Raw genomic sequence first — 24,958 nt, 5'->3', positions numbered from 1 at the left:
CCACCACGAGGAATCGGATACAATACATATTTGTGGCGGCCCCTGGCAGGGATTTGGCGCATGAATGACTGAGGCGTGCTAAATCTAATGTGATGCACGCTGAATGGTTGTTCTTATACTCTTTTCCTTTCTAACCCAGTCTCGTCTTTGTGTGGGGTCAGCCTTGTTTCGGGCTCTTCTGGTAGGTCTTGTGCTTGTTTAGAAAACAATTTCCAGGAAAATCGAGCTTGTTTTAATAGTCCAGATCTGGCACCTCCGGAGGCTCGCATGCGCAGTGCCCGCGAGTCCTGCAGCGAAGGGGTTACAGAAGCACCATGCATCACTGGCGGCAGGAGGGGTGGCAGCACCCTTGCCCGGCGTGCAGTGAGCAGCACTGAGACCGGCCGAGGCCATGCACCGGCGCGCCTAGAGACCCTGGGCAAGAAAGGCTGCCTTGCAGAGGATAGCATGCCATTGTGCAACCTTTGGTGCCAGCTGCGAGGTGAGCAGCCCGAGGGTCAGCGCATGGGGAGGGGGAGTGAGGAGGTCAGCGTGTGCCACTGCAGAGTGAACCCGAGGGAAGGTGAGCCATTGGACGAGGGTGTGGGGAGCCCTGGGGAGGAGGGCAGATCAGGCATAGGAATGTATCCCAGCCCGTGGGGGTGAGGAGCCGGGGGCGTGGGGAAGGTTGGGTGAGGATGTTATTGTAGATGGTGTGTGCTTTGGGTCTGGGTGGAGGTAAGCCATGTGAGGTGGCGAGCTGGAGGTATTCTGGTGGTCATGGGAAGGGAGGGCATGATGAATCGTGAGAGAGAGCCTCTCTCTCACGATTCATCTCTGAGAAGGCGCGGGTCGGAGAGGTGGTCACCGTGCGCCAGGGGTAGGGAGTGGTAGAGATCGGCGCTGTATGTTGAGGGAAATGTGAGTCAGGAGTGCAGGGGCGGTGTTTACTTGTGGCTGAGGGGAGGCATGGTGACTTTTGGAGGTGTAACTTGGGAGGCACTGTCGTATTGGGGGGAAGAGGAGAGCAGGGTACGAGGTGTTAGACGTAATGTTAAGGATTCATTAAAATGATTACAATTACTTATCAACAATCATGAAAACAGAGTATGAAGCCGATACTTGTGATCTAATGAGTGGATCTGCCTGCACAAATCTTTTAAAACATCGAGTGTTCGAATGTACTTGGCATTTGGATATGTCTGTTTATATGGTGTTGAGGCAGACATGAAATGCAAGCACCTATGGATGGACGCCTGGAATAGGATGGCAGTGCCTACCCATGTTAACTCAATCTAATGCCCTTTTGCAGAGACCTTGGTAGGAGACTGGCTTCTTGATAATTTCTTTAATTACATTCCAGTGCTTGTCATGTGACTAGCAGAGAAAACTAGTTTAACTAGTCCTCAGTTTGCAATTGGTGAAGCAGCCTTCTCTGTCCATACTAGGGGCATAGTTACCATTGGTTCAGCAAGTACAGTGGTACTGAGACCCAAAACCCTCAGGGGCCCATTGAACCCTGATAATTGCTATATTCTACTTCCTGAGCAGCAGCCAAAGGGGCCATTTTCCTTGCTTATGCCACGGCCCATGGGGTCGTTGGTACGCTGTGCTAGTGATTCGTACGTCTGCTTGAAATTTGTCTCCTGACTGGATGTTCCTTGCACATTAATTTTGCTTCAGTGAACCTCTAGTGCCTTTTCATAGCCTTAGGACTCACTGTAATTAATCCTTGTTTAATAGGTGCTCTGTAAAGCGAGCAGAACTGGTTGCTGGAATATGGCACTATGCAAGAAACCTTAATTAAATATATTGTATTTTGTCTTTTGACAATGTGGTAAAGTGGACGAGTCTTTGGTTACCTGTAGGCTGTCTTCAGGATCAGTTAGTGACGTACTGAGACAGGTCTCTGTGTGCCATGACTTCAAGGTAGCTTACTCTCTTCCTGCTAAGGTCACTTACCAAATAGATCATGAACTATTCTCCAGGCTCTACTGTTCTCAGTGGACATGATCTACCCTATAGTTTTATAACACTCTTCAAATAAACCTTCCATATGTGGCTAGTCCTCATAATGTGTCATACATGTAGTGGGAAGGGTAATTACTATCATTCAGTCAGGGTTTGTAAAGCTCAGCTGCTTCACACATAAGGGTCTCGAGGCAGTGTGGGATTCATGCTGCTGGATCATGCTGCTTGTTGGTTGAACAGCGAGGTCTTGTGGTCCTTCCTAAACTGCTGGAGCGATGGTGAGGCTCTGAGGTGCAGGGGGAGGGTTTTCAGGTCTTCACTGCCAGGTGGGAGAAGTAGCGGCCTCCACTGTTTTATCAGCGGCTGCATTGGGTGGCTGCTAGGGAGATGGTTCTGGAACATATTTTCCTGGTAGGTTGGTGGAAATTCACTCGTTCATTAAGGTATGCTGGTCCTTCATTGTGTAGTCCAGGGAAGACATGGATTGGCAGTTCGGGCTGGACTGTTCCCATGAGGCACAGGGTCAAGGCTGATTTGCATATTGCCATGTCTGAACTGGGGTGGTGTGGTGAGCAAAAAAACGATGGATTTAGGCCCAGATCTCTGTACTGGGGTGAATGTATGACAGTGTTCGGCATTCTGTCCATCAACTGTTGTTTTTGCAAGAAAATAAAAATGACATCAAAATCTTTCAGCAGCCGCCACTGCTGATTGTCTTCTTTTTTTCCCTACCCACTGCTAGCCTCGCCCGCTGCATTGCAAGCAAAATGAAGAGAATTCGAGTACACAAATCTGGTTATTCGAAACGAAAGATAAAGGTGGCTCAGCAGGCTTTCGTAGTGTCACAGGAAGGAGCAATCCTGAACTTTATCACCCAAGGGAAACCTAAAGATGGAGAATCCTCTGGCCAGAGTACTGCTGATGCGCTAGGTAAAACAGGCGCTGACGACCATAAAGAAGAACAAAAAAATGATGATATCCATGAGCAGAATGATACTCATGAGCAGACCAATGAAAATGAACAAGGTGACTCTGAAATTGATACAAACATGCAGCAATTATCTTCATTATTGGTTATTGATATTGGGTTATGTACTAACACTCTATGTTGAGTCGCGTTGAGTTTTATGTTGTTTGCACGGCTTCTGGGATGTAGGGAGTCGGAAGTTTGTAACGGCTCCGTAGTAGAGCAGAGGTAAGCGCTGTTCTCGGGAAAGACGGAATTGTTGTTACCCTGTAGGTACACAGGGAAAACGTGTGACGATTGAAGTTGCACGACGCATTGTCTGGGTTCGATTAGGTGACATCATCGTGTGTTGCCATTAGAGACATTTTCTGTGTGAGAGAAGTGTGTATGATAGCGAAGGTTACCTGTGAAATTTTGGTCTTAGGTACCAGGGATCCAAATGGCATTCCGATAACGCTTATCACTGGAAAGGTAATAGGTATTCTCTGAGCTTGTTAGAAGGACAAAGTAGAGGGAAGCGCTGCTTTGTTAACGTATGTCCTAATTCTGTAGTAGGACAGACTGTTCGCTGTTCTCGGGAAAGACAGGATTCTGTGTGAATGTACTATATTTTCTTGTGTGAAAGTGCGTGAATGTAAAGGCATTCGGGTTAATTGTGAAACTCTAGTTTTATTTCTCAGGAGCATTGGGTCTCCAACTATGTGTCTTAATTCTGGAGAAACGGTTAGCTAATGCTTGTTAGAAGGGTAAGGTAGAGGGATGTGCTACTTTATCAACGGAAGTAACGATTCCGTGGTAGGGCAGAGGTAAGCGCTGCTCTCAGGAACGACGGAATTCTCGTGAGAAAGGTCTATTGCTATTCCTTGGTTAGCGAAGCGGACAATGGTGGCGTTTTTATGTTGTTCCTAACAGAATTGTAGAATTTCGAAACAAAACTTACCGAGCGGATTTGTGAAGGAGGGGAAGACAGGAGCAGAAGCTGCCGCAGCAGCTGCTGACGTCAGAACGACCGCGCTAGGATTGGACAGTCGGTCAGAACCGTAAAATGCTCCAGATTGGTGCGATAGTGTGCACCGCGTTAGGAGTGGAGAAATACAGGGTGACGTAAACGATCCCTATTGGTGTGTTAGTGAGAGTTGCGCTGGGATTGGAGAATTGTAAAAGTGACATAAACGCTCCGGATTGGTGCGTTAGTGTGAGTCGCGCTACGATTGGACAGAAAAGCGGTACAGTTGTAAAGGAGACTAGTGAGACACGAAAGAAGGGAAAATGTATTACGATCCACCAGAAAAGGAGAAAAAGTCATTGTTTGGTAGAATTAAGAAGTGGTTTAAGAAGGACAAACCGATTGTAACTAGGGAAGGACAGTTACTTCCTCCACCAAAAACCCCTGCATCCTTCATGGTTGCAAAATATGGATATCACACTTGTATTTGGTTAGATAATTGGGTTAAGTATACCGAGAAGGACGGAGTGTTGGCTTTTCCGGAACATGGTTCATTTAATTTGGCTGTTTTGAGAAATTTGAGAGAGAAAATGATGAAATTAGAACCAAGACCTAGACCGACTCTATTTGAGGCTTTGACGGAGTGGGAAGACGAGATGCATGACCGAGAAAGACAGAGAAACAGTAGAGGATATAGGTACCTGTTTGGCAGATCATAGGGACATGAGACGCATGATGATCAAATGAGAAGGTGGCGGAACGCGAGTATGACTGAGGGTTTGTTTCCCGTAAGAACTGCAGGAGAGAATGAAGGACGAAAGTGTGTAGAAAAGAGGCATAATGTGGAATCAAGAGGGTATGGAGTGAATGAATCAGAGGATGATGTTCTTGATGATATGTTCTATAAGAATCCACCTTCATATCGACCAGAACCAGAAATATTAAACCCAAGTGCCCCAATGAAGGAAACAGTATGAATCATAAAATCGGAACCAGAGTTCCAAGATTTGGGAAGAAACAATTCCATTAGAGAGGTAGAAAAGACGTCTGGAGGAAAATTGGATGGAGAAAATTCTGCAGAACTAGCAAAAACGACCCTAGAATTAACCGAGAAAATAAGAGAATTGACTAAGAATCTAGAAGCGGTAACTGTTCCAGTAACGATAGGTCAAGTAATGCCTATTTTTGATAAACAGAAAGATAGCGAACATTGTTTGACGGTCCCTTATAAAAGTAGTAAACTGGTTGAACAACCAAGAATGAGTCAGAGTGAGAATCCATGGAGACAGACTGAGTATGATTGAACCGAATTTTTCAAATAAACCGTATTTAGGTCAAAACAGTGCAGAAAAGCATATGACGATGATAGAGACAATGTCAGAAACTCAAAAAGATTTTGGGCAAGTAAATGTAGAAAAGCCAGTAGGACCATCAACAGAGGAGTTGAGTGAATGGTTGAGAAGCTTGCAAAAGAAAGACAAAGAATCCCAATTAATAGATGTGGCCAAATTACGAATGGTACTGGAAGAATTAACAGTAGGAACTATCCCGACAGAAAAGTTAAAAACCTACCAAGATGAGGAGTTGTTATTTCTGTGTAAAAGCGTAACATGGAGAGCAAAAAGTCTTCATGAAAGATTAGAAGAGGTGGCAAATGAAATGGGTATTGATATTGAAAAGGTAAAAGCACTACAGAAACCCTATTGAGTAGATTTCACCGAAAAAGACATTGAAAACATGAATATCACAGGACGAATAGGTCAGATTAAAGAAATAATTATGTTTTTTGAGAAAATGGGGAGATGTGGACAAATGGAAAAGCAGATGGTTTCGTAAACGAGACGAAGTTTCAGACAAAACATTTTCAGTTTACCCTGTGAGAGAAAAAGAGAAGGTTGTGACAGAATGCCCTATGAGAGAGATTCCAGGAGGAGGATATGTACATGTGCCATGGACTAGCCGAGATATTTTGTCATTTACGAATGACTTCCCTCGACTGCGTGAAAAACCCGTTGAGTGGTATAGACAGGTGGACAGATTTGTGAAATTATCCAAAGTATTGTGATTGATCTGAATAGCTTGTTTGACATAATAGTACCAGCAGATCTATGGACAGAATGTAAAATAGTAATAGATTGGCCGACACAGGAATACCCAAGGGATCCAAAGACAGGAGCTCCAGACCCCGAGGTAATGAAGAAATATGAACAGGTTATGGCATTTTTGAAAAACAATGTACCCCCTAAAGAGACAGATTGGGTAAAAATTGACAGAACACATCAGGAAAGCAAAGAATCAGTACATACCTATTATAAGAGGTTAATTTTAGCCTTTAAACAATTCAGTGGAGATGAAAATTTAAGTGACAAGTCATTTCGTATACAGATTTGTATATGGTCTTCGTCCAGAAATTAGTGAAATGATAAAACAGCATACGGTAGATTGGCAAAATAAGAAAATAGACGAAGTATTGAGACATGCTAAATATTTCAGTGATGAAATTGAAGCAAAACAGCGAAAACTGAAAGAGAAGGCTATGTGGGCACAGGTAAAGGTAGCAGAGAGACAGGAAGCACAATTAGCAGAACAAGCTGGGTCAAAACAAAAATTTAATCCTGGGAAAAATAAAGGGAATATTGAGGAAGCTAAAAAGAAATTTCCGTGTCATAATTGCGGTAGGATAGGGCATTGGAAATCCGAGTGTAAATTTCCTCCAAGCACTAACAATGAAAATCCATCATTGAATCCACAGGTTCAGAATGAGGTGAGTGGTCAACAGCAACGACAACAGCAGGGTGTAACACAACAGAATCAGGTGCCAAAACCACCTTTTCCACAGAACAAAAATTGCCAGAAGTATAGTAAGGAGAATGGATTCTACAACGGAGAACAGGTAAATAAGCCGCAACGCGCTAGCGCTGCTTCGCAGTATTGGCTGCAACGCGATGAAAGCGATTCAGAAGAGGGTTATTGACGGTGCCGAAGGGAGGAAGAAGAGTGCGTACTTGGCGCAACTCTAGAAGTAGACCAGACAGGCCCATTTGTAGATGGAAAAGTTAATAATGAAAATATTACTTTCCTAGTTGATACTGGTGCTACTCGATCAACTGTTAGATCAGCTGATGTCAAGAATCTTCCTCTCTCGGATGAAACGATCCAAGTAGTTGGTGTATCCAACAGACAGATTAAAACTTACCTCACAGAACCAGTGAAAGTTAGTATAGGGAAATTTTCTGAAATGCACCGATTCGTAGTGTGCGATACCAGTCCTGTGAACTTGTTAGGTAGAGATTTATTGTGCAAGATGAATTGCACCATATTTTGTACTCCAGATGGAATAGCCTTTGAAACACCAGATGATGATGTGTTGTATAAAATGGCAATGGCAAACAGAGAGAAAGAGGTTACAGGAACCTAAGCTGTATTTAACCCTGATGAATTGCCAAAAGAATTAAAACAATCTGTAAAAGCAGAAGTGTGGGATTTCACAGGAGAAGACATAGGATTGATGAGGAATGTAGATCCAGTAAAAATAACTGTAAAAGAAGGAGTATGTTACCCAAATGTCCCACAATATAAATTGACACCTGAAATAATCGAAGGAGTTACTTCTGTGATTGAGAAAATGATAAAGCAAGGAATTTGAGAGAAATAAGGAGTATCCCATGAAATTCACCAATAATGGGACTGAAAAAGCCTAGTGGGAAGTTCAGGATGGTACAAGATCTGAGAAAGATAAACAAAATTGTTGTACCATGTTGCCCATTGTACGAATCCATCTGTGATTCTATATCAAATCCCTCATGACGCAGAATGGTATACAGTGATTGATCTGTGCCATGCTTTCTTTTCCATACCATTGCACCATGACAGTCAGCAAATTTTTGCATTTCGTTTCGGTGAGCGTATTTTGGCGTGGTGCCGAATTCCACAGGGGTATACAGAAAGCCCCTCAATATTTAATCAGCTAGTGAAAAAGTCTTTGGAAAGTCTAGAAATGCCTGAAAATTCAGTACTAGTCCAGTATATCGATGACCTGCTTGTGGCATCGAAAACTCGTGAGGCTTGTGAGGTAGACACAGTAGCCTTGCTGAATCATTTGGCAGATGGAGGACTAAGTGTCACCATCGAAATTACAATTTTGTTAGAAAGAAGTCCAATATTTGGGACACAGCATTGAGAAAGGACACAGGACACAGGAAAATAACCATAGACAGAATCAGGATCATAAAAAGAATGAGTCCACCAATGACCCAAAGAGAAGTAAGAATGTTTCTGGGAATGGTTGGATATTGTCGTCAGTGGATAGGCAATTTTTCATTGATTGCAAAACCTTTGGTACGATTGACAAGGAGTGATGTGAGAGATCCACTTGATTTGAACAAAGAGGAGTTGGCAGTATTCAAGAGATTGAGAGAAGGATTGTGTGAAGCACCTGCATTAGGAATGCCTGACTATGACAAGGAGTTTGAGTTGTATTGCAGTGAGAGAAATGGATGTGCACTCTCTGTTCTAGTACAGAAGCATGGAAAACGAGGAAACAAATTGCGTATTTTTCATCCATGTTGGACCCAGTAGCTGTAGCCCTTCCTGGGTGTTTGAAAGCAGTAGCTGATACATGTCGAAGTTTGGAACAGAGTGAGGGAATTGTGATGGGATACCCTGTGAAAGTGTTTGTACCTCATGTTGTGGCGATTCTTTTAACAAGGAGTCGTACTCAGTATATGACGCACAGCCGACTGACTAAGTATGAAAAGGTCATTTTGGGTGCAACAAATGTGAGTCTTGTGAGATGTGTTACCGTGAATCCTTCAACGCTATTGCCAGACGTAGAGCATGTGGAGGTAAGAGATGAAGCAGATCATGACTGTTTGAATGAACTTGATTTCTGTACAAAACCAAGACCTGACATAAAAGATGAACCCTTGCCAGAAAGTGATTATGTCATGTTTGTTGATCGATCTTGTTTGAGAACAGATGATGGAGTGCTGAGTGCAGCATATGCAGTATGTACAGTTGCAGCAGTGATGGAAGCATGCTATTTGAAAGGAGTAAGGTCAGCCCAAGTAGCCAAATTTGTTGCCCTGACCAGAGCATGTAAGATTGGGAAAAGTGTGAGAGTGACTGTGATAACTGATAACCAGTATGGCTATGGGGTGGGCCATGATTTTGGCCAAATTTGGCTGCAAAGAGGTTTCCTAACCTCAAGTGGAACTCCCATTAAGAATGCTGAAGTGGTTGGAAAGTTGCTTGAGGCAATACAACTGCCTAGGCAATTGGCTGTGGTGAAATGTGCTGCCCATAGTCGCAGTGGTGATTACATTGCCACTGGTAATAAATTTGCTAAAGATATGGCGCAATATTGTGCACGAAATCAGAATTCAATCAATTGGGCAAAGGAAAAGGAATTGATTTCTTGTTTTCCAATGTTTACTAACACTATGGGAACATGGGAAGAGGTAAGACAATTGCAGGAAGAAGCAGGAGAGGAAGAAATAAACCAGTGGGTAAAAGCAGGATGTGCACCAAGAGAGAAAGATCATGTGGGGGTTTATCGAGATGGAAGACCAGTTATGCCTGATAGCATGATGTCTGCCATGGCACGGATGTATCATGGACAGGGACATATAGGGAGAGACGCCATGATTAGGTCTTTTAAGCAAACTTGGTATAATGCCAAGTTCAGGCTTGTAGCAGAAAGTATTCGTCAAAGATGTCTAATTTGTCAGCAATACAATACTGGAAGAAAGACAGTAGTGAGTCTAGGAACAATAGGTCAAGAGGGAGGGCATTTTACCAGAATGCAAGTGGATTTCATTGAGATGCCTCCTTTTAACAGGTTGAGGTATGTTTTGGTGATGGTATGTCTATTCTCCAGGTGGGTAGAGGTGTTTCCAACAAGAAGAAATGATGGAATGACAGTGGCAAAATTACTGTTGAGGGAATTTATACCTAGATTTGGGTTCCCAGTAACAATTGAATCAGACAGAGGAGGACATTTTCATAATGAGATTATAAAACTGATTTGTAAAGCATTGAATGTACGACAAAAACTGCATTGTGCCTACCGACCAGAGGCTTCAGGTGTAGTAGAACAAATGAATGGTTCTATCAAAAACAGAATAGGGAAAATGTGTTTAGCCTCAGGTATGAAATGGCCCGATGTCTTGCCTCTAGTACTCATGACTATTATATCAATTCCAGACAGAACTACTGGTTTGAGTCCGCATGAGATCATCATGGGAAGTGCCATGTGTCATGTGTTTATACCAGTCAACAAGCTAATGACTATAACTGATGACATGGTGTTGGAATACTGTAAAAGCCTGGCTGACGCAGTTCATTCTGTGTTTCATCAGGTTGGAGCGGATGCCACCACTCTTGAAAAGAAGCCAGCCCTTGATCTAAGCCCAGGGGACTGGGTAAGGATAAAAGTACACAGAAGAAGAAACTGTTTGGTTTCCAGGTGGGGAAAACCAAGGCAAGTCATCTTGACCACAACAACAGCTGTGAAGTGTGCTGGATTGAAGAACTGGATCCATGCAAGTCATACTTTGAGAATTCCAAATCCAGTTGACTGTAAAGAAAATGAGTATTTTGATGAATCAGAATCCAGTACTGAGTCGGATGACGGAGAGTCAAAAGACAAAGAAAAAGAAAACCCTGAAAGGGGGGAAACTTTGGTCCCCAGAAGTAATTCCCTGAGGAGAAGGTTACAGATTTCTGATACCAGTTCAGACTCGGATACAGAACAAAGAGCACACTCTACCAAGAAAGAACAAGGGAAGAACAAAGAAAATGACAGTGGAGAGACAATAAAAGAAATTCATGAGAAGGAAGTGCCAGATGAAAGATTGAGAGAAGTTCCACCTGAAACAACACCTTTAGATGGACAGGTGCCAGATACAGAGAGAGAGGGAAAGATTATTGCAGAAGACCCCCGAGGAGGTGTAGGGAACTCCAACATCCAGTTAGAAGCAGGGACAAGTAGTCAGCAGGAAGATTGCGTGTCGGAGATTCGAGGAGGGACAGAAGTAGGGAAAACAAAAGAAGTGGTGGAAAAGGAAACAGTTGAGAGTAAAAAGCAAGTTGAAACAGAGTCTGAGGAAAGCGAAGATGAAATACCAGAAGGTCGAGTTCTGAGAAAGAGAGCTTGGAGAACTGAAAAGAATGATAAAGGGAGTAAATTTAAAATAGCGGCAAAGGACGAGGTGTGGCCAAACAAAATAAAGAGACTGAACAGGTGAATGAAGTGACGAGTCAGGAAAAATCGAAAGGAGAAGAACCAACAGTAGTTAAAAAAAGCAAAAGAACAAGGAAACCTAACCAGAAGTATAAATCGCCGGAATGGACATATGTGGCCCTGCCTGAAGTGAAGGAAGAGGTGGATAGCCAAGGAAATCCAGAGGTGGTTGTACCGGAAGTGGTTGAGGAAGACGAAGAATCGGAAATCCTGAGAGTTATCTTATCCGATATTGGAGAAGAAGCGGATGTTCAGGACAACATGTATGTTGAAAACGAAGGGAAAGTGAAAGATGATGAGATGCCAAACTGAATGAGACACGAAATTACTGATGGAAAGACAATAAAATATTGAAAAAGACAAAAACTGGTAGAACCACATAGGTGCTTAGAAGCCTTGGGTTAGAAACTAGTTGTGAAGTAGAAGAGGCTAAGTCAAAAGACACGGCTCATTTTAGAAAAGATGACAAACATAGAAAGTAGCAAAAGTAGATGTACCTTCCTTAGAAGATGGTGCAAAATGTGTTGTTGTTGTACAGGATTATTAAAGCTTCTTTGGAGTGTTCTCGCTCTACTAATTTCATTTAAAGTTACTGTAGATACATTAGAAGGACATAGTGATAACATAACTAATATAGGGAAAGTTCAAAAGGTAGTTCCAACTAGAATAGATAAAAACTATTTACATAAAGATAGGTCAATAATAGATTTTTCTAACAATGTGTTTTCAAAATTGTTGTATGAATATGTAAAACAATGGACGTAAGGGATTGCTACGTTTGTATGCAATTACCTGCATCTGTATCTGAAGGAGTGACTTATCATCACCTTCCAGTAACATATGGAATAACATGTAGTGTAATAGCTAGTTTATTTTATCAAACAGGTAAATTAGAGTATTATTTTTCAGATGTAGATACTATATTTTCACAAGTACCGGCAATTAACAAACTAAACAAGGTAAAACCTGCAAAGGTATTAGGTGAATTTTTCTTAGAGACTAAAGAACTAACATTAGAATATATATTTAGAAATAACTTGGCTTGCAGTTTAAAGAAAGAGGAGAAGACATTTTTAGATATGGTTGAAGAAAGGAGATTGAAAATGCAAAGACAGGCTTCAGAAGGGAAAGTGGAGAAAACAGTCTGGGATGTAGAAATGGAGAAACACTTGAAAGGAGAAACGAGTCCAACTATGGCTTTAGATTGGCCTCAGAAAGGGAAACTGTGTATAAGAAGGAATCAAACGGCGTATGACAGTTATTTTCTAGGGAATAGTGAGTGCCATGATACATATCGAATCATGGGAGAATGGGGATTTAAAGGTGGAAGAGATCCAGTCTTTCCAGGACTGTATTTCATTTGTGGGAACAGGGCATATTATCGTTTGCCAGACCATTGGTATGGCACATGTTATGTTGGCAAGATTTTTCATATGGACAGAGAAGATGGTGTACATAGCTTAGGTAGTTATTTAGCACGTAGTAAGAGAGAATCTTGGACTGAAATTGTGGGTGACATTTTTGGAGCACTGATACCCGCAGTGGGAATATCTCTGAATGCAAACAAAATTAGAAAACTTTCAACAGTAGTGGATCGCTTGTCAACAAGCACCGCTGGAGGATTCTTATTGGTAAATACAGAAATGGTTGCCATGCGTACTATGGTAATGCAAAATCGACTTGCCCTTGATATTTTATTGGCATAAGAGGGTGGAGTCTGTGGAATGCTGAAAGTTCAACATTGTTGTACTTACATTCCTGACGAAAGTAAAGATTTGAAAATTTATATTCAAAATATTACAGAATTGCATGACGAAATTGTACCACTGGAGGTTGAAGGTGTCTGGGAGAAGATTGGTAAGAAAATATCAGCTATTAAAGACTTTGTAGTAAAATTAGGTAGTACATTTATAGGTAAGATATTATTTCCATTAACATGTGTGATTTCCTTAATATTAATAATTAGACTAGGTTGTATTTGTTGTAGAAAGAATAAAAACCAGAAAAGAATAAAAAGAGAAAACTTAAGGAGAAGGGATAAGGAACAAGAAAGAGAATTTGAAGAAATAGAACTAGATGAGATAAAGTTAAGCATGTATAAAACAGCAAAAAGAGAAGAAACAGGGGAAACTGAAATATGAATGAAACAAGAAATCAATTTAAAAATTCCATAAAAGGGATACAAAATGTTTGGTTGGTGTGGTGATATAATCACCAAAGGGGGGATTGCCTATTGAGCGGGTAGAACAACATTTTGTATACCCCCCATTCTGCATGTTTATATTAATCTGAATAATTAACTAATAGTAATCTTATTAATTGGTTTGCAGTGAAAGACTTATCAATCATATTAAAAAAAGAATTACACGTGGGAATGGCATTTTGCATGACTATATTAATTGTAAACTAACTTGTGTACGCATACTAATAGTAGAAAATTAGAATATTGCATGATATATGTTGCTTTGGTGATGTATTTGTAATTTGTGCTTTATTAAGTGAGTATAAACCGCTTTGAGTGTTGCTTTCTGCTAGATAAATACACACACATATGGGTATTAGCGAAGGGATAACATTTTATCAGCCATTTCTATGTTTTAATTACGGTTTTGTGTTTCTTTTGCTTAAGTTGCCCATTTCGGCCTAGACAAGATGGCTGAACGAGACGTTGAACGTGACTGCCCCTGACAACACGAGGTTCTGGGTGAAGTGCGCAGGCGTCACCGCCAGCAGCAGCGGCCTGGACCTGACCCCGGGAGAACATGTACCCTTCAAGGTCTTTCCGGGAACTTCGCCAGCAGCAAAGACAATGGACAATTTAAAAACGGAACCAGCAAGTGCGATGAGTTCATTACACAGACACCATGAGAACTTTACCCCGCGACCCCAAGTCGACCAATCAGGACTTTCTAAAACCCCGATCTTGATACTTTTTGACATTATTTTCATTATAAAAGTAGGTAGGGAATTGAACTAAAAAAACTCGTTCTTATTTGACGAACTCGATTTCCTGACGTTATGCTGACGGAGAGGACGGTGACACTGCTGGACAGCTGTTATCCTTAATCTTTGAGAGACTGAATTGCGGCCTAACTTTGCTGAATAAAGATTTTTCCCCGACCTGACTGACTTAGAGGACGACTTTTAGCCAGATTAGGTAAATATGATGTTCTGCAATGCTGATGATGATTTCTAACGATTTTGCAATATTTCTTAGATAAAGAATATTTGATTAATTGACAAATGTGTTGAGTTGATTATTTGAAGAAAAGAATTTGATTTAGTATGTAAAGAGTAGATAAAGGATTGTGACACTAAACCTATAAAAACAACTAAATGATTAATTGCCTTATGAGGGAATATTTTAGGATTGGAGTCAACGTATTTAGAGTAAGGTAAAGGTATTCCTTTCATGTCAGAGTTTGGAAGCTTATTCCTCTAGGGAAGCAGATCAATGGAGTGTGAGTATTGGTGTTATGGACCCCACCAATGAATGTATTTGAGTGAATTTGCTGTTGAGGTATTTGGTCTGTGACGAAGGGGGAATTTGATGTTCCACGCTGCAACATGAGGGCCCTCTACATCGAATTGATGCCCTATAGACCTGCACCCTGCTAAGTCCTAGTGGCTAAATGCGTTCCAATTGAGGCCTTGGGAGAAGTCTGGGTTTTCCGTAATAGGAGTGAGGGGTGATGGGAAGGTTGTCAGGCCACTGCAAGTAGCAGTGGCGTCCCAGGCTTTTAATGTGGATCGAGCCATCGGAGAGCCATACATCCCAGAGGGCCTGGAGGCCCTGCAAAGAAAGGGGATCTTCCAGAGAGCCTTTTTCGCTAGCGCGCTCTCCATAAAGAGCCAGCATTTCTCAGATTCTGGCTGAGCCCATTCTAGAAGAGTCCGCATCTGTGTCGCCTTATAGTAGCGGTCAAGATCAGGTATTCCCAACCCCCCTCTTCATGGGGTCTGAAACTCAGAGCTCTATTTATTTGCGGTCTCTTATCTGGTCAGACATAGTTGACAAAATTGGATTGTAGTTGTTTTAAAACACCTGGAGGCGGCTTCACCGTGAGAGTCTGGAAAAGGTATAGGACCTTGGGGAGTATGCTCATCTTAAGGGCTGCGACTCTACCCAGCCATGAGAGATTAAACGGCTGCCATCACCCGAGCTCCTGCTTGGTCTGACGCAGCAGCTGGGAATAGCTCAGAGATGTCTCGGCAATAGAGGAGGACAGCATGATGCCCAAGTATGGCATAGTCTTCTGTTCCTATGAAATAGGTAATGCGTGGGCCAAAGCCACGATGGTGGACTGCTTCAGTGAGAAGCTCAACGCTTGGGACTTGGTCACATTGACCCTGAAGCCGGAGGCTGTTGCGAACTCCTCCAATTTGGCCAATGACGCCTGAACTGAGGTGTGCGGCGACTCTAGCGTGCCAACGACATCATCTGCATACAGGCTGATGGTGTGACGCTCTCCCCAAAAAGGATCCCCTTGATACGTTGATTCTCCTGAACCCATCGGACGACCGGCTCCATATAAAGGGCAAATAATAATGGTGAAAGCGGGCAGCTCTGCTGCATACCCCTGGATATATTAAAGGGATCAGAGGTAAAGCCATTTACCCTAACAGAAGCTGAAGGGCGGCGGTAGCCACTAAACACCCATTGACGAAAACAACGCCCAAATCCAAACCTCTCTAAAAAAGTCTCCAGGAAGGGCCAGTGGACCCTGTCAAATGCTTTTTTGGCATCTATTGAGAGGAAGACACGCTCTTCTAGCTGGCGGTGAGATTTATCCAAAAGGTGTAGTAACCTTTTAGTATTATCGCTGCACTGCCTAGTTGCCACAAATACAGCCTGGTCCGGGTACATTAGTCCTGGCATCATAGGCCCCAGTCGAGCCGCAAGGATTCCTGTGAAAATCTTGAAATCGATATTCAAGAGGGAGACCGGCCTGTAGGAGGCGCAGAAACTATTATCTTTGCTGGGTTTAGGCAATACTGCCACTGATGCTAAAAACTTAGTAGGTGGTAACTCCATGGTGTCGTCTATGGCTTTAAAAAGTTGTGTCAGTATTGGGGCCAGAAGTGGGCAGAGGGTTTTATAAAAAAAGGGCAGTAAATCCGTCCGGGCCGGGGAATTTAAGAAGTTTAAGTCGAGCTATGGCCGAGATAACTCCTTCAATCCTGATAGGGCTATCTAGAGTCGCCCCCTGGTCAGCTGTTAGCTTAGAGTGAGTTATGCTTTGACAATAACTGGAGGGGTTCTGATCAGGTAGGGATTATGCAGTATACAGATTTACGTAAAAATCTCGAAATGTCTTGGCTAAGTCCTCGCCTCGGGTGTGTTTGATGCCTGCGTCAGTCAAGATAAGTAGAACTGTCGCTGCCTGCCTCTGTGTGCGCAATTTATGAGCCAATAAACATCCACATTTGTCCCCCCAATATAAAATGTACGCTTCAAGTGGAGTGCCGCATATTCTGCCCTGTCAAGGTCGAGGCTGGCTAGCTGCACCCTAGCTGCTTTTAATTTCCTCCATATACAAGGTGCCCCTGTCCTTTTATGAATCCCTTCTAATTCAAGTACTTGTGCAGAGGGTTCTTCCCTGTTGTTGGCAGCGGACGTTGCTATGAGGTCACCACGGGCCACTAACTTGAGGGTTTCCCAAAGGGAGATGATGGAGGTGTCTGGTGTGTCATTTATAGCTATAAAGTCTTCCAGTAATTTTGTGAGGCATGTGACGACCTCAGGGCGGTGGAGGAGTGAGTCCCTAAGTCTCCAGGAGTATATGGTCTGAAAGTAGGGGGAAACAACAGAGTCACAGTGATGGCTTCATGGTCTGAGAGCACCTGGGGTGCAATTATCGAACTCTGCACTATTGGGAGAAGAGAGCGAGTCGTTACGGAGTAGTCCAATCGTGACTAAGTCCCCCAGGCAGGAGAATAAAAGGTGTAATCAAGTGAGTGAGGGGGAAAATGCCGCCATAGATCTACCAGTCCCAGGTCATGTAGCCACTGGCGATGTGTATACGAGAGAGCCCCTTCCTGTCCCTGCCTCTGCGCGGAGCGATCTAGTTGGCCATCGAACACTACATTCAGATCACCCCCTATAAGGACTTGTCGATCGGGTGTAGAAGATCCCCTGTCCCTCGTCTGGGCGTATATAGTGGCTAGTGCCAGTGTGTGTCCCCCTATGGTCACTGAGTACGTCAGGAGCCTCCCATGAATCTCTGACATCTTAGCCCCCACCATCCCGGGGAATGTGTGTGTCACCAGTATGGCTACCCCGGCTTTTTCAGTAGGGAGGGAAGAGAAGTACTGTTGTGGGAAGGCCTTAGAGCACATTCTATGGATATCACTAGCCAGCAGGTGGGTCTCTTGCAATAGGCAGATATGAGCCCCAGAATTTTTTTAGTAAGGCAGTAGCTCTACGCTTAACTGGGTTATTAAGCCCTTTTGCGTTGAGCGTCAGGATCTTAACACTCATCTGTTGAACGGATAAAGGGGGGAGCCGTGAGTTGTGGATCCTTGAGAGCAACCCGAGTCACAGCTATACTATTTGTAATGTGTTTGGAGTTATTCGTCAATACCACGCAGAGGTTGCTGCCCTGTACGCGCATTAGGAGAGACTTAACAGGGGGGAGGAGGCCTCAACGATAAAAAAAAAAAACACAACGAACAAGACCATAAAATGATACATAAATCAAAGTCAATGTTCAGAGCGTCCTGCTCTTGGTATAGAGAGAAAGAGGTACTCGTGGCCCGTGGCTCCCCGCTTCCACCAGAAAAGCCCATGAAACATTTGTCAACACCCTCTTCCAGGAGCGAGGGCGCATTGATAATGTACCAAAATGCAGTTGGTGGAAATCCCCTCTTACTCCAAAGAGACCCCAGCGAGGGATGACAACACTGCTTGCCGCTCCTTAGCCATAGTGTCTGGGTTGGAACAAGTCGTCAGGCTTGGGGGTTTGATAGTGGTCCATTCATGGCCGCTTCAGCACCTGCGAGGGCACGGGTTCTGACTAGGTTGGTCCGATGTGGGTTCATCAATGCCTAAGAGTTTATAGGCCACGGGAGGTGAACGGATTTGCCTTAGTTCCCACTGGTAAGTGAAAATCAACCTGAACGAATGTCCCCATGAGTATTTTATGCCAGCTTCTCGGAGATGGAGTGTGATCGGCCGGAAGGACTTGCGCTTGAGGAGCATGGAGGCATCCAGATCCTGGAAAAGCACCGGTTTCTGTCCCTGGTATGTGAAATCTGGGTTTCGTCGAGCGTCGCGGAGAATCCTCTCCTTCAGCTGATAATCATAGACGCAAGTCAGTATGTCCGCCGGGAGTGCTGGAGCAGCTCTTCGTGGGCCTACCTTGTAGGTGCGGTCCAGATTGAACTGGAACTCCGGGGGTTCCCTTAAGATGGAGCGGAAAAGGCCAGCCACAAGGTCCTCGATATCGCTGTGGCTGTCGTCGTGCACCATATCACGGATGCAGCTATTATTCTGCTGGGACCTATTCTCCAAGTCCTCGGTGTGGGCCTGCAAGTCCACATTCTGCTCCTGCAGTCGGAGCATGTCTTGGAGATTTTCAATTTTCTCATCCCTTCCAGTTTCATGCTCCTCCAGTGCATGAACTCGTTCTCCCAAGGAACTCCACATTGCGGCGGACATCTCGGAGATCTGCCTGAAGATCGCGTTTCATCGTAACCAGGTCATCCCGCAGGGAGGAAAAGAGGGACTCCATGAATGATCGGCTGACTGGGGCCTCAGGACCCTCACTTTTGTCCACACGCCCTGAGCCTGTCTGGCTTTCAGGCTGTTGAGTGGGTTTAAGCAGCATCTCCCTTACAGTCCTTTCTTTCTTGCTTTTGGAGGCAGCCATAGTGTCCACGTCCGCTGAGCCTAATGATCAAGCAGAGGCCAGGCGTACCGAGGTCTGCAGGGATGAGAGATCCTGTGGAACCGCTAAGGAGCAAGATCAGGCATCAGGGTCTGCAGCGCGATGTGAGTGTGATAGGTGCCAGTGACCAGCGTTTAGCGACTATCTCGGCTGTGTTGCAGGGGTGTCGCCTTCCCAGTTAGGGCATTGGCCGAGAGCGCTCTTCCGTTCTGAGCCCATGGTACTGGTGATACTGGCGGAAACTCCAGAAAGTCCAAGTGTGAGAGTGGGGCGAAGGAGAGACCCGCTACTGATTCCACCCAAGGGCGCCTGCGCCTCTAGGAGGCAGTGGGCCCAAGCCTAGTCGCAGGGCAAACACAACTACCGGGGCTCTGCGTTCGAACCCTCACTAAGCGTCAACCAGTTCTGCCTGGCCGGGCTGCCAGAGAGCTGTCTGATATATAGAAGGAGCTCTGCCTCGGTCGGAGATGTTGCTTTCAGAGAGGGCAATTCCAATGAGCCCCTCGCTCATGCCGATGTACAAAAAAGCTTAGTTGATGGCCTTTGCTGCCTGTGCTCACCTCTGAAGGCTCACTGATGTCCAGGCCGAATCCCAGGGCCCCTCGTGGAAGGCACAAATGGCTATGTGCGCACCTCCCCGCTTCCGCCGGTAAAATTTGTCACACTGTCGCAGGTCTGGAGGGCTGTCTGGCCAGTGTCTAGAAGCTCCTTAACAGGCCCTTCAGCTGGCAGGAGAGAAAAGGCAACACAGTGGGAGCTGGATGTAGTGTGGGCCGCTGCCGCGGTTGCTCCTCCCCAGGTCGTCAGGAACGAGGACAACTACGGATGTTGGTGCCAGGGTCTCGCCTGATTATCACGCTCCGTTTCCATCCTTGCGGCCCCAGGTATAGACAGGCTTTGCTTCACTGAGGGAGGACGCAGGGTTGAAGCATAGCGGCGGCCTCCTAGGGTGCACCGGGGCCGCTGAGAGACGTGCGGTCACCTCTGGGAGCTTATTGGTGTCTGGGCCAGGGCTCGGGCCTCGTGCGCTCCCTCCTGATTCCACTGTCCAGAGTGGCACTGCCCCCGGTCAGAAGAGCCGCCCAGCCAGCCCACAGGGGCACCTATGTAGACCCTTCGGCTGGTAGTATGGAGCGGCCGGCAGTAACAGGGCGCCACGATGGACGCGGCCGTTGCAGCTCCACCCCTTAGGGCCCCTAGGTTGTAGGGAGTAAGGCCTGCTGGTGATGACAGCGCCGGGGCCTCGCGTGACCACTGCAGGCTTTTGCTTCTCTGGGGGGAGCTGCAAAGATGATGCGTGGCGGCGGCCCCCTGGGACGTGCGCTAACCTCTTGGAGTTTGTTGGTGCCCAGGCCGGACCTTGAGGTCTTGTGCACTCCCTCCTTCCTCCACTGTCCAGAAATGCACTGCCCCAGACCAGGAGAGCCGCATAGCCAGCTTCCAGGGGCACCGACTGCGGGCCCTTTGGTTGGCAGTAGGGAGCGGCTGTCAGTAGTAGGGTGCCGCGATGGTCACGGTTGTAGCAACTCCTTCCCCTAGGACACTGGGAATGAGGCCTGCTAGCAAAGACGGCACCGGGGACTCGTGTGACTGCCGCGGGCTGAGTTAATCACTGCAGGAACAGGTGAGCTCCGCTGCCGTTCCGTCGGGGGAATGCTGCAAGGATAGTGCGCAGTGGCGACCCCCAAGGGCACGAGGGGGCCACCAAAAAGTGCAGATCTCTCGTCCTCGCTGTTGAATCACTGCGGGCCCCCTGAGCGCTCTGCGTCACCACGAGGCGGCCCAGCCATCAGTAAATGGCTGATTCTGGAGCGTGGATGCTGCAGCTTTGCACTCTTTGCCGTGCGGCACTGCTCCGGAGAGGTTTGACACCGATATCGGCACCCTTGCACCATTGGAATCGCTATTAAGGGCCCGGTGGGAGAAGAGAGCCCCGTGTAAGCGTCCTACCAAGATGCCATCTTGGCCGCGCCCCTTTAAGGTAGTTTAAAAAAATAATTTGTGGTTCTTTTTAACTTGAAAACTGTGCTCTCACCTTGGAATAATCTTTTCTGTACAGGTAAAATCACCGTGGGGCACCAGGGGAAGTGAGGGTTTGGGCTGTTCATTTGGATGCCGTGCTCCAGTCTTTCTTGATCAGCCCACCTAAAAATGGAAGTTGTGGCACAGAAGCCTTCCTAAAGTAGCTACTGGTCCCGGTTGCGGGGGAAATTGCTCGACTCAGAAGTTATGAGTCTTTTTTAAGGGGGTTTTAAAAAATAATGTTTGGCTCTTTTTAATTGAAAATCTGTGCTCTAACCTTGGTAATGTTTTTTCTGCACGAGGAATGTCATCGCGGGGGCACTTGGGGAAGTGATGCATTGGTGCTGCATTCTAGTCTTTCTTGACCGGTCTGCCTCAAACGGGAGGTTGTGGCATGGACACACTCAGCTGGTGCACCGCTGGCATGCCTAAGGCAGGCTCATCTGTGCCCATCCAGGGCTGTCTGTCTGTCTGTGCCCATCCAGGGCCAGGGGTGTTGCCCATTTTTTTCAAGGTAGGATAAAATACACCCCAACCCAATTGCATACTGGGTGATTTTAACCTAAATATAAATGACACAAAAGACAGTGCCTCTAAAACTCTTTTACAGGATATGGACTCATTACAGCTAGTACAGCTGGTGGATGGCCCCACACACGAGAAGGACCATACCATTGATTTGGTGTTCATTAACATGGATACTCTCCAGATTCAGACCCCTCTGCCATTAATCCGGTCGGACCATTTTATGATCTCTTTTAGGTTTCCAATACCCTTATCAACTCCATCTTTCCATTCAGTTAGGCAATTAGATCGTGCCTGGCATAATCTTAATGCAGAGGAGTGGAAACAGGAACCTTATTGCCAGTCTTTACAGAAGATGCCCCTGTGGCAGCACATCAGTTTAATTGATGGATCACTTATTCACTTGATAGAATTCTCCAACGTAGATAGAGAAAAGTTGCAAATTGGACACATAAATCCCCTTGGTTCAATGCTCCTTTATTGTCTCTGAATAAAATGGAAATGGTTGGAGAGAAGATGGAGAAATAAGTTTGTTGATTCAAGTAGAGTGAACTATAGTCTATTAGGCTATACCATTCAGAAATCAGGAAAAAGGCTTGAGCTACTTTTTTGCCACAAAAATTGCTAACTCCTCTAACTCCCCCAAATAAAGTTGTAGAATCCTTAAAGACATCACAGTGCCACCTACAGCGTGCTCCAAGGTGAATGCTTCTGTCGAACATAGTAATTATCTGGCACACTCCTTTCAGGGAAAAAATTTGGACATCTACTCCCCTTTCCCTGATAAGACTCACTCAAGGGACTTTCCTCTTAATAAATCCCTACCTGAGCCGAAAATGGAACATCTCTAAACGTTTCACCACCTTACAGAGAACCTTGTTAAAGAGCTGTTAAATACACTAAAATCAGGCTCACCCCTTGCCCCTCAAAAAGGAGCAGATTGCATCATCCAATGCTGACAAAGCTGTTAAACATCGCTCCCTGAAGTGGGCAGGTCCCACATTTCTGGAAGCACACCATAGTTATATCACTCTTAAAGAAGCCCTCTCTTGACCCCCTCTGTCTAAATATTTATATGCTCATTTATTTTTCTACCAGGAGTAGTGAAAATTTGGGAAAAAACATGTTATTAAAAATCTCGTCCCACTCAAAAAGTGTTTCTGACCACAACACAGTACTGAGTGTGCTCTGTTGAAGGTGGTCGAAGAACTAAGGAAACTTTTGGATCAGGGAGGATATGCAGCCATTGTCCTTCTTGATTAGAGTGCTGCCTTTGACACCGTTGATCATTGAATCCTCTTTCAGAGAGATTCCAACGTAGGTGTCGACGACAGAGCACTTGAATGGCTCTGCTCTTATCTGAAGGCTCGAACCTTTCAGGTACTAGATCAGACATATTATTCTACCAGTCTTCCCCTCATTCTGGAGTGCCTCAGGTTTCTTCCCTGAGCCCCACTCTCTTTAATCTGTTTATGCTCCCTCTCGCTAATTTCATGCAATCGTTTGGATTGTCATTGGTGTCTTATGCCAATGACACCCAGCTGGTCATATCCATCTCACCTGACCAGACGTCTAACCATTTACCCCTGACATCCTGCCTTCAGGCAGTAGCCAGTTGGATGTACAGCTATAAATTAAAACTCAACAAGGACCAGACAGAATTTATGGTGTCGGACAACTCTCAGGCCGTCTCCTGAGGCCCATTCCAAGTAAGTAAGTTGCCAACCCACACAGGCCCAATAAAGAGCCTGATGTTATAGCTAGACCGCAAGCTAACGATGGAACACGAGCCTTAAGAAATCTCTGCAAGCTGCTATGGCATCCTAAGATTACTGAGGAAAGTTCTTAAGTTCCTTCCTTTTTTAGCCAGGAGGATAATTGGCCAGGCATTAGTGCTGGTGCATCTTAACTATGGGAATGCCTTATACCTTGGTTCACCATGTTAAGTTGTTAAAAGGTTGCACACTGTGCAGAATACAGTGGCTCAACTGCTCAAAGACACTTTTAAATGTCAGTCAGCCACTAAGGCCCTCAAGGATCTCCACTGGCTACCGGTGGAGCGCAGGGTTCAGTTTAAGTCTTCATGCATCATACACAGGGCCCCCAGTGTTACATTCAATAGCCCCTCTTACGTACCCAATAGGCCTCTTAAATCAGTCTCTGCCCATTTACTCAGTGTCCCCAGGATTCGGATATCGCATTGGGGTGGACGCTCCATATCTTTCTTGGCATACAAGCTACCTTTCCGCAAAGCCTTGAAGACTTGGCTATTTAAGGAATAATGTAATACCTGGACTGCTCTACGTTAGCTGTGAAAGTGCTAGGAGTCCTATTGGTAGCTATACGCTATAAATAAAAACGACAGAATAGAATAGACTCATGTAACAGCTAGCAAATCCAGCACCTTGAGACCCTCCTCGGTGAGTTTCTGTGGTCTCCAAATCCTTGATTGATTGATTGGTTAAACTGATGGTCTGGTGGTCCATGTAGAAAAGGATTTCCATTAGTGAAACTTCAGTTAGGTTGTAAATTATAACTATGTGATCAGTGTCCTAGGGTTGCATCTCCAGACTGCATTCTTGAGTTTCATTTTACATTTTGAAGGCAGAATGTAGCCAGGGAGATAGTCAAAACATGCACTGTGTTCTAGGGAGGAACAATGATAACAGCTACGGGTAAAGTGGAGTCTTACTAATATGGAAGGTGAGTGGAGGAGTGAGATTTTTGTATAGCGCACACAAAAGGTTAGGAGCTTCCAATTCAATCAGGCAAGGAACAGGAAATGCCCATGGAAGCGTATCTGATTCTGGTTGAGGGTATGACTTTAACGTGTGGAAGATGCCTGCGATGGTCAAATATTGTCCATACCCCAATGTTTCACCCCATATTTAAATTGGCAATCCAGGAGATCACCTAGAGCTATTTGGATAGGTGAATTACACTTTAATTTTTTTATACCATCATTACTGTCATTTTAATACAGTACAACTGATAATGATATTGTTGCTATGGGGCTAATACACTGTAGGGAAATAGAGGAGTAAACACAGCGGCATTCCCAATCCTATGATTAGTGGATTGGAAATTGTCTGAAATGTAACTGTGAATGATCTACACGAGGCTCACCCAGTCTCATCAGGAGTCAGGAACTAAACAGTGACCTTGTTTTCAAAGAAAAAGGTATTGCCTATAGATTAGTAATCTTTCAAATTTAACGTGACCACCAGGATCATGTAAAATAAAACATTATTAGCACATTGATATTTGTTTTTCTAATAGCCAGTAAAAGCACCATGAGGCAGCAAAGAAAGTAAAGGGGATAGATATTATTTATTGTAGATATTATTTCATTCTTCTGCTGTACAGCGCAGTGGAACAGAAAATTCAGTGATGATGAGGCAGTATAGAAACATGCC

At 44.8% G+C, this 24,958-nt stretch overlaps 1 protein-coding gene across 1 annotated transcript in view; it reads right to left on the bottom strand.

The window, feature by feature from the left end:
* The window catches only part of LOC146870342 (chemokine-like protein TAFA-2), a 141,043-nt gene that overhangs the window by 40,626 nt on the left and 75,459 nt on the right, over positions 1-24,958 (bottom strand). The window lies entirely within an intron of this gene.

This window comes from Triturus cristatus, chromosome 1_1 (assembly GCF_964204655.1).
Source record: "Triturus cristatus chromosome 1_1, aTriCri1.1, whole genome shotgun sequence".
Lineage (NCBI taxonomy): Eukaryota > Metazoa > Chordata > Amphibia > Caudata > Salamandridae > Triturus > Triturus cristatus.
Note: the sequence above shows the minus strand (reverse complement) of the source record. Positions and strands in the feature narration are given on the sequence as shown.